This window comes from Dama dama, chromosome 5, assembly GCF_033118175.1.
Source record: "Dama dama isolate Ldn47 chromosome 5, ASM3311817v1, whole genome shotgun sequence".
Lineage (NCBI taxonomy): Eukaryota > Metazoa > Chordata > Mammalia > Artiodactyla > Cervidae > Dama > Dama dama.
The window spans coordinates 2,792,768-2,807,293 of record NC_083685.1 but is presented as its reverse complement, the minus strand read 5'-3'; the positions used below and the strand labels follow the sequence as shown (position 1 = coordinate 2,807,293).

Here is a 14,526-nt window from a genome sequence, read left to right as displayed (position 1 = left end):
GGGAGCGTCCCCACCATGGCCTGGACCCCTGTCCTCCTCAGCCTCCTCGCCCACTGTGCAGGTAACTGGATCCTCGGGGTTAGGGGACGTGGCCCCAGGGGACCCAGGGCTCTGTTCTTTGCCCCTGGAGCCCAGGCTGTGCTGCGGGACCCAGCCCCACCGTCCCGTGTCTTTCTTTCCTTTCTGCAGGGTCCTGGGCACAATCCGGGCTTACCCATGAGGCCTCTGTGTCACGGTCTCTGGGTCAGTCGGTCACCCTCACCTGCACTGGGAGCAGCAACAATGTTGGATTCTATGGTGCGGGCTGGTGCCAACACTGCCCAGGTGCTGCCCCCAAACTGTGATGCTGGGAAGTTCTTGGCCCTCAGGCATCCCAGCCCGGTTCTCCGGCTCCTGTTCTGGCTCCACCGCCTCGCTGACCATCTCTGAGCTGCAGGCTGAGGACGAGGCTGACTATTAACGTTCATCATGTTAATGATGCCTCAGTCTCAATGAGACTGCAGCCTCAGTGTTCCCACGGTGCCCAGGGCCGTGGGGAAGTGCGACAAAAACCTCCTGGTGGCTGATGGCTCTTTGAGATGATAGATGTCCAGCAGCAGTGGAAGGACTGGATTACTTCTTCCCCACATTGGAGGGTCAGGAGCTGGGGTCTCAGCACATCCTGTGATGGGATCTGTCTGAGGGCTGCTTCCATGCTGGTCTCACGTCCACTCTGTGTCAACTCCATGGATCCCCTGAGAATCACGAGGTGAGATATTGTCCCCCAGTCTCACACCCTCTGGATGTAAATGGGAATCCCTGACGTACATTTAACTACAGTGTAAAGAATCATTCTCATCACTAGACATGAGGCTGGCCTTTGATTTTGGTCCTGGAAAGCATTCTATAAGCCCCAGGGATGTCCTGTCTGGGAGAAGGGTCTATGTTTGTCTGGTAACCTTGGACTGGTCAGATGGGGTTCAGGTAGGCAACTCTGGGTCAAGTACAATTGGGTGCTAAACACAGAGATGATAATTACAAATAATAATAATAAAGCAAATTTTGAAAGTTATTAGTATTTATCAATCTTGATCTTGGGTCTGTTAAGATACTTTATATTAGTACTACCCTATTTCTATGTATGTTTATAATTTAACATTTCCCTCAGTCCAAAAACAGTAAAAGTTTCTGAGGTCACCTTCTGCTTTATGCCACTTTATATCCACTGTGTCATTGAGTCCTGGTGAGCTTGTGTTTTGAAGCTGCAGCTCCTCAAAGCCTTGTTCCCGTTACTACTGAGGATAATGAGCGGATCTGCTTGGCACGCAGATCTGTTCAGTCACCAAGTCCGAGTTGCCATTTGCAGGTGACTGAGCAGAACCCCAGGGACAAGGCAGGCATGTCTGCGCTCCTGTCCCCTGCTTGTGACTGTGGGGCCAGTGAGGACATGAGCCTGACCCCCGCCCCGGCTCAACAGTGCTGAATACCAGGTGGGCACAGGCGGTTGGCCCTGCAGTCACCCGCTCCCTCTCTGGTGACTGAGGCCAGGGAGCCCAGGGTCTGAGCCCACCCACTGCAGCATAGCAGCCCCCTCAGCCTGACTCCCCTCCCTGAGGGCAGCAGCCCAGCAGAGCGTGGTTTCACACCCACCCGGATGGAAGGAGCTGCTGACAGTTGTTGCCCCGTGTTCCCAGGTCAGAGTCAGCAGCTCAGAGAACTGGGGTCAGTGCCCCTCTTGCTGGGTCACCGGTCAGTGAACACACACCCCTTACCTTCTGCTGCAGGACAATCTCCAGATAAAAGGAACAGGAAATTGGAATCACAGTTTCTTCATGTAATCTCCCCAAAGTCCAATATCTAGTAAAAAAAAATATCACTGATATCAACAACCAAAAAAATAAGTAATGATGGGTAAAGAGACTCAGAGGCATCAATGCTGAGATGACTCGGATGATGAAATCAAGTGATAGATATTTTTAGTGAACAACCATCAAATCTATTTGGTGAGCAAGTACAAGCACTTTTGGGGAAAAGGGAAAAGGAAATAAATGGAAAAAATACAGTTACGAGAACAAAGAGGGGCTTCCATCATAGCTCAGTCGGAAAGGAATCTTCCTGCAATTCAGGAATCTGCCTGCAATGCAGGAGACCCAGGTTCGATTCTTGGGTCTGGAAGATCTCCTGGAGTAGAAAGTGGCAACCCCCTCCAGTGTTCTTGCCTGGAGAATCCCCTGGACAGAGGAGCCCGGAGGGTTGCAGACCACCTGGGTTGCAAGAGTGGGACATCTTAGTTCAGTTCAGTTCGGTCGCTAAGTTGTGTCTGACTCTTTGTGACCCCATGAGCCGCAGCACGCCAGGTCTCCCTGTCCATCACCAATTGCCAGAGTCCACCCACACCCATGTCCTTTGAGTTGGTGATGCCATCCAACCATCTCATCCTCTGTCATCCCCTTCTCCTCCTGCCTTCAATCTTTCCTAGCATCAGGGTCTTTTCAAATGAGTCAGATCTTTGCATCAGGTGGTCAAAGTACTGGAGTTTCAGCTTCATCATCAGTCCTTCCAATGAACACCCAGAACTGATCTCCTTTAGGAAGGATTGGTTGGATCTCCTTGCAGTCCAAGGGACTCTCAAGAGTCTCCTCCAACACCATAGTTCAAAAGCATCAATTCTTCGGCGCTCAGCTTTCTTTATACTCCAACTCTCACATCCATACATGACCACTGGAAAAGCCATAACCTTGACTAGATGGACTTTTGTTGACAAAGTAGTGTCTCTGCTTTTTAATATGCTATCTAGGTTGGTCATAACTTTCCTTTCAAGGAGTAAGTGTCTTTTAATTTCATGGCTGCAATCACCATCGGCAATGATTTTGGAGGCAAGAAAAATAAAGTCAGCCACTGTTTCCACTGTTCCCCCATCTATTTGCCATGAAGTGGTGGGACCGGATGCCGTGATCTTAGTTTTTTGAATGTTGAACTTTAAGTCAACTTTTTCCACTCTACTCTTTCACTTTCATCAAGAGGCTCTTTAGTTTTTCTTCACTTTCTGCCATAAGGGTGGTGTCATCTGCATATCTTAGGTTGTTGATATTTCTCCCGGCAGTCTTGATTCCAGCTTGTGCTTCCTCCAGCCCAGCGTTTCTCATGATATACTCTGCATATAAGATAAATAAGCAGGGTGACAATATACAGCCTTGATGTACTCCTTCAAAAACATTCAGGATCACAATTATTTAAAACAGTATATAATTTTAAAATTATATAAGTTTATAAGTAGTTCAAAGTGTAAGGTATTCTGGTACCAGCCAAATAAAAGATAGCATACACTTTGACCATGTCAGTAGGAAAACAGTAAAAATTTACCAAGGAACGTATAAGAAAATTCAAACAAGTGGTAAACTTTTTCTGACAAGACATGCTGAGGTGAAATGTCAGCAGTGATTAGCCAGATTGTAAAGCACTTCATTATTGATGATGTTGCTTCCTTCTACGTGTTATCTCTTGAGAAGGTGGTGGGGGTGTGAGCAGAGGTGACAGGGCAGAATCCTCCGATGTCACAAGGAGGGACACTAGTTCCATCACCACGCAGGGCTCTTGTCAGTGTCAGGCTCTGCAGCAGTGATGTGCCACCTGTTCCCCACCAGGGTCCCTTGCACAGTCTGTGCTGCCTCAGCTAGGCCCATTATCCAGTTTAGCGATCAGGTTCTCTTGTCCTGGAAAGGGTAACAAAACTGGGGATGTGATGTGCCCAGACACCAACAGGTCCCATAGAAAACCCAAGCCCTGATGTCTGCGGGTCCCCAACCCTCAGGATCCACGATTTTTCCTCTGGCTCCAGATGCAGCCACTCAATTTCCTTGATGACTCTGGGCTCCTGTCCTAGGATGGAAGGGGAAGACCAGGAGAGTGAGTATGATACAGGCGCCTGGTCACAGGCGGTGCTTCTCCTCTGTGTCCTGGGAGCTGGGGGCAGAGTAAGCCTGACTAATGAAGACAGCCTCTGACTCCCAAGCAGATACAGAGAGAAAGCTGGGATATAATTTATGTAGCTCAGATAGAAAAGAGGAGACCAGCAAAACAGTACAATTGGGTAAAGGAGTATATTTAAGAACAAAATGACATTGTCCCTTGGAAAGGACCTTGAGTGTTGTGTGTGTGTGTGTGTGTGTGTGTGTGTGTGTGTGTGCGTGTAAGACATACTAGTTAACTTCTAACAGAAGAGGAAAGAATCCATTGCCCTGCACAGCCAGGGAGCTACATCCACGGGGTTGTCGTGGACGACCCTGACTGGATCCTGATTTAAACAAATTTGTGTCCCAGACAACCCCTGAGTCCTGACCTCTGAGCAGACTAGGGCGCTGTGGACAGATTGCCTGAGTGGTCTGAGGTGAGCCCTCAGACAGCCTTGAGGTCACAGGGAACACATGAGGGGTGCAGGAACCAGGGCCCAGGGAGGGATCAGAGAGCTGGGTGGGTGGAGGGGGGGAGTCATTTGCATGAAAGGCCCCTCCCCCTCTCAGAGTATGAAGAGGGGAAGGACTGGGCTAGGGACGCTCTGCTCAGCTGTGGGGCCACAGAAGGCAGGACACCCTGACTGTGTCCACCATGGCCTGGTCCCCTCTGCTCCTCACCCTGGTCGCTCTCTGCACAGGTGACTGGATGGGGAGACAGGGGAAGGGCCCTGGGAAGATTCAGGAGCCCAGGGTCTCAAAGGAAAGAGAAGGTCCATGTCCCCATACGATAGTCACAGTGTCTCTCTGTCCTGAAGCTCAGGGGCTGAGGTGGGAGGTCTGGATGAGGTCACCTATGAGGCCCCCATTCTGCTCCTCACCTCTCTTGCACAGGGTGTGGGTCCTGCTCTCAGCCTCCTCTCTGGCCCCTCACAATGACCATGGCTCTGGCAGGGTTGATTCAGCCACATTCAGTGACTACATCCTAGGACAGATGGCCACACTCACTTGTGCTGGAAACATTAACCATGCTGTCAGCGAGGGGACAGCTTGGCTGCAGCTGCACCCATGCATCCTTTTGGGTGTTAGTTCTAGAAGGTCTTCTAGATCTTCATAGAACCATTCAAGTTCAGCTTCTTCAGCATTACTGCTCAGGGAATAGACTTGGATTACTGTGATATTGAATGGTTTGCCTTGGAAATGAACAGAGATCATTCTGTCATTTTTGAGATTGCATCCAAGTATTACATTTCGGAATCTTTTGTTGACTATGATGGGTACTCCATTTCTTCTAAGGGATTCTTGCCCACAGTAGTAGATATAATGGTCATCTGAGTTAAATTCACCCGTTCCAGTCCATTTTAGTTCTCTGATTCCTAAAATGTCTATGTTCACTGCTGTCATTTTCTGTTTGACCACTTCCAATTTGCTTTGATTCATATCTAGAGAAGCATTAAATCCTTTCATGGTGACATCAGATCCTCATGACTAGCAAAAAACCTTTTGTAAAATGAGTGCTTAATGGTATTGCACTCCCCTGTCACCCAAACCTTTTATACTGACTTTCCCCACTGCCGCTTTGGAGCAGTCTCTCAGAGCTATCTGAGATGGTGCCTCCTGGGCTGCAGTCCTCATTTTGCACTAAATAAAACTTAACTCGCAACTCTCAAGCTGTGCATCCTTTTTAGTTGACAGATTAAACATAATAATGTCAGTGATACAGCCAGGACCTGCACAAGGCCCAAAACATGTGGTCAGCTTCACTGTGAGTGGATCTGAGGCTGTAGAAAAACATGCACCATTACTGGTTTCAAAACTTAGTTAAAGAGGATTTTAGGGTGTGAGTAAGGGAATATTTTTTCACTGACATTTGTGTTTTATTTGGAAGAGCTACTGTACAATTGCGGTCATTTCACATGCTAGCAAGGAAATCCTCAAGATCCTTCAAACTAGGCTTCAACAATATTTGAACTGAGAACTCCAGATGTATAAGCTGGATTTAGAAAAAGCACACGAATCACTGATCCAATTGTCAACATTTGTTGGATTATAGAAAAAGCAAGATAATTCCAGAAAAACATCTACTTCTGCTTCATTCAGTTCAGTCACTCAGTCGTGTCCGACTCTCTGCAACCCTATGAGCTGCAGCACACCAGGCCTCCCTGTCCATCACCAACTCCCGAAGTCCACCCAAACCCATGTCCATTGAGTCGGTGATGCCATCCAACCATCTCATCCTCTGTCATCTCCTACTCCTCCCGCCCTCAATCTTTCCCAGCATTAGGGTCTTTTCAAATCAGTCAGCTCTTTGCATCAGGTGGCCATGGTATTGGAGTTTCAGCTTCAGCATCAGTCCTTCCAATGAACATCTCCTTTAGGATGGACTGGTTGGATCTCCTTGCAGTCCAAGGGACACTCAGGAGTCTTCTCCAGCACCACAGTTCAAAAGCATAAATTCTTCGGCTAAAACTTTTGACTGTGTGAATCGCAATAAACTAAATTGTGATTTATTTAAACTAAATTGTGAGAAATTCCTAAAGAGATGGGGATAGCAGTCAACTTACTTGCCTCCTGGGAAACCTGTATGCAGGACAAGAAGCAACAGTTAGAACTGGATATGGAACAAAGAACTGGTTCGAAATTGGGCAAAAAAGTACGTCAAGGCTGTATATTGTCACCTTGCTTATTTAATGTATATGCAGAGTACATCATGGAAATGACGGGCCCATCATGGGCTAAATGAATCACAAACTGCGATCAAAGCTGCTGGGAGAAATATCAACAACCTCAGATATGCAAATGATACCACCCTCACGGCTGAAAGTGAAGATCCTGTTGATGAGAGTGAAAGAGCAGAGTAAAAAGGCTTGTTTAAAACTCAATTTTCAGAAAATGAAGATCATGGCATCTCATCCTATCACTTTATGGAATCAGATGAGGGAAAAGTGAAAACAGTAGCAGATTTTATTTTCTTAAGCTCCAAATTCACTGTGGACAGTGACTGCAGCCAGGAAAGTAAAAGAAGCTTGCTCCTTGGAAGAAAAGCTACGACCAAGCTAGACAGCATATTAAAAAGCAGAGACATCACCTGCTGACAAAGGTTCCCATAGACAAAGCTATGGTTCTTCCAGTAGTCATGTAGACATCTGAGATTTGGGCCATAAAGAAGTTTGAGGGCCAAAGAATTAATGTTTTTGAACTGTGGTGCTGGAGAAGACTCTTGAGGGTCCCTTGGACACCAAAGAGATCAAACCAGTCAATCCTAAAGGAAAGCAATCCTGAATATTCATTGGAAGGACTGATGCTGAAGCTGAATCTCCAATACTTTGGCCACCTGATGCAAAGAGTCAACTCATTGGAAAAGATCCCGATGCTGGGAAAGATTGAGGGCAGGAGGAGAAGGGGATGACAGAGGATGAGATGGTTTGATATCCTCACTGACTTGAAGGACATGAGTTTGAGCAAGCTCCGTGAGTTGGCTATGGACAGGGAAGCTGGCATGCTGCAGTCTTTGGTCCAGGTGTGCTGGATTCTCAAAGAATTAGACAGGATTTATTGACTGAAAAGTGACAATCAGAAGTCCCTACTCCTTTGCCTGATTGCTAAACTGAAGTGTCTTTATTATGAGACATAATCTGACCTCGCTCACCTGTGAAGAGAAGAGATTAACACATTCCTTACAAAGGCTGGCCCTTCATTAAGATGTTTTAAAGACTGGTGGCCCTATTTACTTTGCCTCCTCATAGCCTATCCCTCTCTATTCAGCCTTTTGACTGTATTTCTACACCACGTCACTCTCTGGTAATATAAACGAACCTGGCCTTCTGACCTCTAGGAGTTGGTTATTTTGAGACTTAATATGTCACCTCAGTGAGCCAGCATTCTGAATAAAGTCATATTCCTTGCCACAACACATCTCCTCCAATTCATTGGCCTGTCATGTGATGAGCAGAGCGGGCTTCGACTCAGTAACGCTGGGATCATTAGTTTAGATACGGCACTTGCTATGATGAATTTACTTCAGACATAGAGGGAGGGGCATGAGGTCTCTGTCCTCAGCAGTGTGGCTTCCTGGTAGGCCTGTACCTTTTGGGGTCACAGGAAGACTCTGGATGTCCTCTAAGATTTTAGCTGAGAACCTCCTTCTTTCTGTCAGTTTTTCAATCAGAACTTCCTAGTTTTCATCAGATTTAACCTCAGAATCTCCTAGTTTCTGTAATTTACCTAAGAACCTCATATGTTCTGAAATTTTGCTTCAGAACCTCCATCTTTTTGTCAGATTTTCACTCAAAATCTCCTAGTTTCTGTTAGATTTTCTCTCTGAATCCCTGGTTTCTTTCAGATTTTACTTCAGAACCGCTTCACTCTCTCAGATTTTACCTGAGAACATCCTAGTTTCTGTCAGACTGTACCTCAGAACTTCCCAGTTTCTGTCAGATATTACCTCAGACCCCCTAGTTTCTGTCAGATTTTACAACAGAATCCCACTTTCTGTCTGATTTTACCTCAGACAAACATTGACCAGTTTCTGTCAATTTCACTTCAGAATTCTGTCAGATTTTACCTAAGGGGTCCCTAGTTTCTGTCAGACTATACTTAAGTATTGCCTCGTTTCTATCAGATTTTACCTCCGGAGCCTGTAATTCTGTCAAAGTTTACTTCAGAACCACCTAGTTTCTATCAGATTTTACCTCAAAACCCCCTAATTTCTGTCTGATTTTACCACGGAACCACCTAGTTTCTGTCAGATTTTACCTAAGGAGAACCTAGTTTCTGTAAGATTTTACTACAGAATCCCTTAGTTTCTGCCAGATTTTACTTCAGAGACTCCCTAGATTCTCTCAGATTTTATGTCAGAACCCCCTAGTTTCTGTCAGATTATACCAAAGGAGTCCCTAGTTTCTCTCAGATTATAGCTCAGTATCGCTTAGTTTCTATCAGATCTTACCTCTGGAGCCTGTAATTCTATCAGATTTTACCTCAGAACCACCTAGTTTCTGTCTGATTTTACCACAGAGTCATCTGATTTCTGTCAGATTTTACCACAGAACCTCTTAGTTTCTGTCAGATTTTAACCTCAGTTCAGTTTAGTCACTCAGTCCTGTCTGACATTTTGCGATCCCATGGACTGCATCATGCCAGGCTTCCTTGTCCATCACCAACTCCTGAAGCTTGCTCAAACTCATGCCCATTGAGTCAATGATATCATCCAACCATCTCATCCTCTGTCGTCCCCTTCTCCTCCTCAGAGGCCCCTATACTATGTGAGATTTACCTAAGGAAAACCTAGTTTCTGTCAGATTTTACCACAGAACCCCTCAGTTTCTGTCAGTGTTTACCCCAGAATCCCCCTGGTTTCTCACAGATTTTACCTCAGGAGCCCCTAGTTTCTGTCAGATTTTACCACAGAACCAACCTAGTTTCTGTCAGATTTTACCCTAGAAGCCCCTGACTTCTGTCAGATTTTCCATCAGAAGCCCCTAGTTTCTGTCACATTTTACCTTAGTACCCCCTAGTTTCTGCCTAGTTTTTACCTCAGAAGCTTCCAGTTTCTGTAACATTTTACCTCCATATCCCCTGATTTCTGTCAGATTTTACCTAAGAACCCCCTAGTTTCTGTCAGATTTTACCAAAAGAGTCCTTAGTTTCTCTCAGACTATACCTCAGTATCATCTAGTTTCTATCTGATTTTACCTCTGGAGCATGTAATTCTGCCAGATTTTACCTCAGAACACCCTAGTTTTTGTCAGATTTTATGTCAGAAGCCCCTAGTTTATGTCAGATTTTACCACAAAACCCATTATATTCTGTCAGATTTACCTAAGGAGAACCTAGTTTCTCTCAGATTTTACCACAGAACCCCTTAGTTTCTGTCAAGTCTTACCTCACAACCCCCCTATTTTCTCACAGATTTTACCTCAGGAGTCCCTATTTTCTGTCAAATTTTACCTCAAAACCCCCTAGTTTCTGTTAGATTTTACCTCTGAACCCCCTAGTTTCTGTCAGATTTCACCTCAGAAGCCCTTATTTTCTGCCACAGTTCACCTCAGTAATCCCAAGTTTCTGTTAGATATTACCTCAGAACCCCTTCATTTCTGGCAAATTTTACCTCAGAACCCCCTAGTTTCTGTGAGATTTGTCCCTCAGAACCACCTTGTTTCTGTCAGATTTTACCACAGAACACCTTAGTTTCTGTCAGATTTTACCTCAGAATGCCCCTAGTTTCACTCAGAGTTTACATCAGAATCCCATAGTTTCTGTCAGATTTTACCACAGAACCCCTTAGTTTCTGTCAAGGTTAACATCAGAACCGACCCCCCAACCACCACCTAGTTTCTTACAGATTTTACCTCGGGAGCCCCTAGTTTCTATCGGATTTTACCCCAGAAGCCCCTAATTTCTGTCACATTTCACCTCAGTAATCCCTAGTTTCTGTCAGATATTACTTCAGAACCCCTTCATTTCTGTCAAATTTTACCTCGGAAATCCCTAGTTTCTGTCATATTTTACCTCAGAACCCCCTAGTTCTTTCAGATTTCACCACAGAATGCCCTCGTTTTTGCCAGATTTTACCTCAGAAGACCATAGTTTCTGTTAAATTTTACCTCAGTATCCCTTAATTTCTGTCAAATTTCCCCTCAGAACTGCCTAGTTTCTGTCAGATTTTGCCACAGAACCCCTTTGTTTCTGTCAGATTTTTACCACACAACCCCCTAGTTTCTGTCAGATTTTACCACAGAACCCCCTAACTTCTGTCAGATTTTGCCTCAGAAGCTCATAATTTCTGTCAGTTATCACCTCAGGAAATCCTAGTTTCTCTCAGGTTCTACCTCGGAACCCCCTAGTTTCTGTCAGATTTGATCTCAGTAATCCCTAATTCTGTCTGACTTTTCCTCAGACCCAGTCGCCTTGAGTTTCTGTCAGATTTTAATTCAGAACCCCTTAGTTTCTGTCAGATTTTACCTCAGAACCCTCTTGTTTCTTAGATTTCATCTCAGAACCCCAAAGTTTCTGTCAGATTTTTCCTCAGAATCCCCTAGTTTCTGTCAGATTTTACCTCTGAACGCCGTAGTTTTTGTCACATTTCACCTCAGTAATCCCTAGTTTCCTAAGGCTCACTTGACTTCACATTCCAGGATCTGGCTCGAGGTGAATCATCATACCATCGTGATTATCTGGGTCATGAGGATCTTTTTTGTACAGTTCTTCTGTGTATTCTTGCCAGCTCTTCTTAATATCTTCTGCTTCTGTTAGGTCCATAATATTTCTGTCCTTTATTGTGCCCATGTTTGGATGAAATATTCCCTTGGTATCTCTAATTTTCTTGAAGAGATCTCTAGTCTTTCCCATTCTATTGTTTTCCTCTATTTCTTTACATTGATCACTGAGGAAGGCTTTCTTATCTCTCTTTGCTGTTCTTTGGAACTCTGCATTCAAATGGGTATATCTTTCCTTTTCTGCTTTGCCTCTTGCTTCTCTTCTTTTCACAGCTGTTTGTAAGGCCTCCTCAGACAACCATTTGCCTTTTTGCATTACTTTTTCTTGAGGATGGTCTTGATCCCTGCCTCCTGTATAAGGTCACAAACCTCCATCCATAGTTCTTCAGGCACTCTGTCTATCAGATCTAATCCCTTGAATCTATTTGTCACTTTCGTCATAACTGAATGGTCTCGTGGTTTTCCCTACTTTCTTCCATTTAACTCTGAATTTGGCAATCAGGAGTTCATGATTTGAGCCACAGTCAGCTTCTGGTCTTGTTTTTGCTGACTGTATAGAACTTCTCCATCTTTAGCCGCAAAGAATATAATCAATCTGATTTTGATATTGACCATCTGGTGATGACCATGTGTGGAGGTTTCTCTTGTGCTGTTGGAAGAGGGTGTTTGCTATGACCAGTGCATTCTCTTGGCAAAATTCCATTAGGCTTTCTTTGCTTCATTCTGTACTCCAAGGCCAAATTTGCCTGTTACTTCAGGTATTTCTTGACTTCCCACTTTTGCATTCCAGTCCTCTATATTGAAAAAGACATCTTTTCTGGGTGTTAGTTCTAGACGGTCTTCTAGGTCTTCATAGAACCATTCAACTTCAGCTTCTTCAGCATTACTGGTCAGGGCATAGACTTGGATTACTGTGATATTGAATGGTTTGCCTTGGAAATGAACAGAGATCGTTCTATCTGATTTCAAACACCATTGATTGTATTATTACTAAAATTAAAAGAAAATATGGCACCATAAGCAGGAGGGACAACAAATGATTTGGCAATCATGGCTGCTAAGGCAGCTGACACTGCAAATTGCCAAAATGTATCTCCACACCAGCCATCCATCTTGAAAGATTGCAAACAACTGTAGGGGCTAAACCTCACTTCAATGTCTTTATTCTTGGAATTCTTAGACCATAAATGAAATACTTAAGAAAGCCCTTTCCCCACCTCTCCAGGAATGCTTCTTGTATCACTGGAAATCCTTAAAAGAGTTAAATCATAGACTCTGGATTTATCTAAGCAAATCATTTTAAATGGAATCTGAACTTCATCTTTAATAAATCGAACAATTCTGGGCATTAATAGGTAGTTCCTTAAATGTCCTTGCATTTCATATCTCTGTGTTCCATTCTGGAGGGTCTTACATTTAAGTTCATTTATTTAAGGGTTGTTGGTTTACTGGGAAATGAGTTACAATCTTATCATCTAACTTGTATGCAACTTCAACTCTGATTTCCATAAATATGTCCAAAATATCAAAATTTTGGGGTACCAATGCAGTAAATCCATTAATCATATGAGCATATTTAATCAAAACAAGCTCCAACCAGACTGATCTTCTTTCCCTTCCTGTAGTTACACCAAACTCTCTATCCCCTGTTTGTAATAATTCTCCAATTTCATTGTCTTTCTCTGTAGGAAAGGGACCAATCCCAACTCTAGTTGTATAAGCTTTCACAACTCCATACACTTCTCCAGTATTTTAAGGGGGCATACCCAAGCCAGTTAAAAACCTTCAACTGTACAGTTCAAAGAGGTTATAAAAGGAGAAATTTCAAAATCAGTATCTAGCAGTTCTGCATTTGCACCTTCTACCAAGATTTTCTTTGATGGTCCATGGGAAGCCTCATATAGGAAATAAACTCCATATATCTTGCAGTTGGTTTCATCCCTTCCATATAACCCTTGAATTTTTGGAATTCATCTTCAGTGTCTATTTCCAAAGTGGGGTATAGAGATTTATAGTGGTTAGCCAGACCTTGGAACTGCTCACAAAAGCCATCAAAGTCAGAAACAAGATCACAAATCCTAAGTCCACTCTCGTCCTCTTTGGAAGAATGAACGGGGCACATGCCATTTTTGTGGTACCCCAATTTTTTCCTGCTTGTTCTCCTCTCTGTTGTTCCTGGATACCACCAGCTGTTTGATGAAAATCAAGCACAATATGAGCTCTGGCAGGTATGAGAAGCCTTTGTTCCAGCCTTCCAGATCTTTCCCTTGTTGAATGTTTTTTTTCTGCTTTTCAAACAATCCAGCTAGATGAATTACCACATCATTTCCAATGAATGCAGTAATATTCAGGCTCCACTGGGAGCCGGAATTATTCCACTGGGTAAGTATTCCACTGGGTAAAAGACGAAAATCACCCTCCACAGAATCTACAACAACTGTTCAGGCCAGCGTTATTTCCTCCCTGGCAGTGGCACAGAGCGTTGGTGTCCTGCACTAGCAGATCCCCCACCTTCCCCTTGGCTTCACTGACCCGCTGCCCACCGAGCACCAGGGTCACCAGGTTCCCTCCAGGCTGCTCCCTGGGGCGGCCTCAGTCGCCTTGGACAAGGAGGATGCCCCCAGGTTGGTGTCGGCAAACGCCCTGGGTCCAGAGACACGAGAAGAGCCTGACGGGGTCGGGGGCGGCTGGGAGTGTGTGAACTGGATTCCTCTGTAAATTTAAGTTTGAGAGTCTAGTATAAAATATAACATATATTTGAAAAAAGAACATTGGTAACACAGTCAATTTCTTAACCTGATATTAGAATTTGTCTAACTTTCTAATTTTTCATTTTGTGTAGAGTATTTGAATCAATATTTAATGATAGTGGTTTGTAGTATTCCCTTTTCCTGGTTTGGTTGTCTGGTTGTTTCTTTAAACTTGATTGATTGATTGATTGATTGATTGATGGCTCTGCTGGGCCTTCCTTGCTCCTGCTGTGGGGCGGCACGGCCGCTCTTCATTTCACTCAGCTGGCTTCTCACTGAGGTGGATTCTCTTGTTGCAGAGCACCTGCTTGGGACAGGGAGCTTCAGCAGTTCTGCTTTCCTGCTGAGTTGCTCTGCAGAATGTGGGAGCTTCCTGAACCTGATACTGAAACCATGTCCCTTTCATCAACAGGCAGATCCTGAAACACAGGAAAACAAGGGAAGTCCTATAAATTTCCCTGTTATGTTTATGGGTTGTATGTAAAACACTTTAAGGGCTTTCTCAAAGAACCACAAATTTTGCATTTTTTTCAATGCTTAAAAAAATACAAATCAAATGTATGGGAAGCATATAACTCCTGAAATTTGTTAGATATTTACACTAAATAAGGATCCATTATGTCTTTTTGT

At 44.2% G+C, this 14,526-nt stretch overlaps 2 pseudogenes; one reads left to right on the top strand and one right to left on the bottom strand.

The window, feature by feature from the left end:
- LOC133055691 (immunoglobulin lambda variable 1-40-like) lies at window positions 1–460 on the top strand (annotated as a pseudogene).
- Window positions 461–12,342: 11,882 nt separating this feature from the next.
- LOC133057983 (adenylosuccinate synthetase isozyme 2-like) lies at window positions 12,343–14,291 on the bottom strand (annotated as a pseudogene).
- Window positions 14,292–14,526: the final 235 nt, after the last annotated feature.